Here is a 2,927-nt window from a genome sequence, read left to right on the forward strand (position 1 = left end):
TTTAATTTTGTTTATCTGCGTAGATGTAGGTGTGGTTTTTTGTTTTTATTTATACCCCCACCTTATTCCAGAAAGATCTGAAGGTAACTTTTAAAGGAGTCTACATTTTCTATATTTTCTACCCTCCAACCTTGCCAAAGACACCCCTGGGCAGCACCAATGGTTTATGCTCGGCCAGTGACCTAAAGGTCAGTGGTTCAAACCCACCCAGCCGCACCACAAGAGAAAGGCCTGGTAATCTACTTCCATAAGATTACAGACAAGAAAACCCAATGGAGCTGTTCTACTTCCTCACACGGGGCCGCCACGAGTCAGAGTTGACCGTAATGAACTTAGTTTTGGTTTTGGAACCTTGCCAAAGGGGTAAAAATGTCACGTTGCCTGAATTTTGGTATATTCAGAGGTAACTTCACTTGGGAGTGTTGCTGACTAGGGTTCATAGGGCTGAGAGATCTATGATGGTGGGGGCAGGGGTAGTGAACGTTAATCCCAGAGTTTACACTTGGTCCAGGCTTTGGAGATAAACTTGAGATGGTAAGAAAAAAAAAAAAAACTAGGCTGTCAGGACCTTCTTGAAAAGAGAGCAGTCAGACCAGCTTAAAATCAGTTGGCAGTGAGTCAGTCCCAACTCATTGTACCCACGTATGTCAGAGTAGAGCTGCGCTCCATAGGGTTTTCAATGGCTGACCTGTAGGAAGTAGACTTCCAGGCCTTTCTTCCAAGGCAATTCTGGGTGGGCTCGAACTTCCAACCTTTTGGATAGCAGCCGAATGTGTTAACCAGACAGACTTAGACTCTGGTTAAATATTACTAACTTCTATTAGAACTCCCTTTGTAACCTGTATTAAGTGCTTTGCATGCATAATGTTATTTAAATCTTACAGGAGGAAGCCCAATTGGCTCCCAAGTTTATATTTGAGGGACCTGATGTTCAGTGAGATGAATCAGCTTGCTCCAGCCTCAGAGCAGGGGTCACACTCAGGACTGTCAGAGATGTCAAGTCCGCCCTCTGTGACCAGCATCAACCTGTGGAGTAATCGCTCTGTTAAAGCAGAGGATGGCATCATCACACCTCTGACACCTGCTCTGAGACGTGCATACAACAGGATGAGGCGGCCTGTGCGTGGATGGACCCACGGTCAAAACCTCCTCCTGGGTGCTGGTGAAAGTCTCAGGAGGCCCACCAACATGCAGCGCAATAGGGTATGGAGAGGAAAGAATAGGCTCGGGGGTTCAGAGAAACTCCAGAAATTCTAGTTCGACTTTGTAAGCATTCGTGTTCTTTTTAACTTAGCCATATTATAAACGAATATTCAGAAATTAAAGATTCCTGTAGACATGCTCATATTGAAAAGCATGACATACATTTAAAAGAGTTTGAAGCAGTGTCGCGTGAAACATTTAGGATCCATTAAGTGGTGGTGTATCTGACCAGGGGAATAAAACATTAACGATCTCTTTGTTCATTGAGATTTTAACCTTTAAATATTCCACATAAAGTTCTATTGATAATGGAGACTGCGTTCCTTTTTGGATGACCTGGACAAATTCATTTTAAATGCATTTCTCTGGCCACCCTGCCGCAGAGCGAGTGTTGTCGCTGGAACTCAGTGAGGCACCCAGAGGTGGTAGAAGTGAATCTGTAGGGATAGTGAGTTTACAAGGCCAGGATGCAGTGACTGATTGGATTTGAGCCGGGGATGCACGCAGGTGGTGGGGAGCCAAGAATCACAACAGAAAATGAGAGAGAACAGCTTTAAGAAGGAAACGATGGGTTTGATTTGTACGGGTAGAAGCCTCTGTGAGGAAACTGGGACAGGGCAAGGACGAAAAGGAGGCAGCCGACACAGCATCCCAGGCTCACCTGGTTGGTACCGTTTACCTGTTCTATTGTTTCTTCCTATAAGCCCTGGTGGCGCAACGGGTAAGCACTTGGCTAACTGAAAGTTTGGCAGTTCAAACTCCATGGGAGAAAGACCTGGCGATCAGCTCCCATAAAGATTAGAGCCTAGGAAACCCTATAGGACAGCTCTGTCATATAGGCTCGTTATGAGTCGGCATCAATTCAACAACACAATATTCTTTCTTCCCGGTCTTAGTCTGGAAGCTCCGCTGAAACCTGTTCAGCATCATAACAACAAGCAAGCCTCCAACGACAGACAGGCCGTGGCTAAGCATGAGGTGCACTGGCTGGGAATCGAACCCAGCTCTTTCACATGGAAGGCGAGCATCCTACCACTGAACCACCAATGCCTCAGGCAGAGATGTTGCCTGTGTAATAAGTGTCAGGTTCCCAAAATTGGGGATCTCGTTAGCTCTGGGACCCAAGCAGAACCCCAGACACAGATCCAGTGGCCAAGACTAGGCTTCAGAGGCCAGGAGGATGTAGGGGTTCATGAAACACCCTTAGGACCAGTGGTCCCTTGGGCCAAGCCTGGGGGCAGAGGTGAGGCATGGGTGCACTGGAGAAGGCGAAGTCTCTGAGCTCAACTTCCAGTAGCTTTGTTTTTGAAGGCAGTTGCTTGGACAGGCTCTGAACTAGTCAGGGGCTGACCATCCACAGCGCACCTTCTCAGCAGGCTACTTCTCTCCTGCCTCAACTCCATCTCCCAAGGAGAACAGCCTATAAGAACTCACAGCCCCCTGTCTTCCAGGACAGGGAGATGCCCGCTCTGGCAGGAAAGTGTACCCTGCAGCTGACAATTAAGAAGAGCAGACTTGAACTTCCCTACCTCGTGAGCAAAGAGAGACACACACCAGCTATAACACAATACTGCTCTTGCCTCACCGGGATTATTACACGGCTCGATCATAACAGTAAAACCAATCTATTCCTAGCCCAAGCTGTCTGTGGAGATGCAGCCTCAAAGGAGCGAAGCAACTCCTAAGCCATCAGAGGAAGCCACGTGTCATAAAAGTGCCCGGGA

At 47.5% G+C, this 2,927-nt stretch overlaps 1 non-coding gene across 1 annotated transcript; it reads right to left on the minus strand.

Moving 5' to 3' along the window:
- Positions 1-2,182: 2,182 nt before the first annotated feature.
- On the minus strand, positions 2,183-2,253 carry TRNAG-UCC (transfer RNA glycine (anticodon UCC)). The gene has a single exon. It is a non-coding gene; the product is annotated as a tRNA-Gly (tRNA).
- Positions 2,254-2,927: the final 674 nt, after the last annotated feature.

The sequence above is a fragment of the Loxodonta africana genome, chromosome 14, assembly GCF_030014295.1.
Source record: "Loxodonta africana isolate mLoxAfr1 chromosome 14, mLoxAfr1.hap2, whole genome shotgun sequence".
NCBI classification, from domain to species: Eukaryota; Metazoa; Chordata; class Mammalia; order Proboscidea; family Elephantidae; genus Loxodonta; species Loxodonta africana.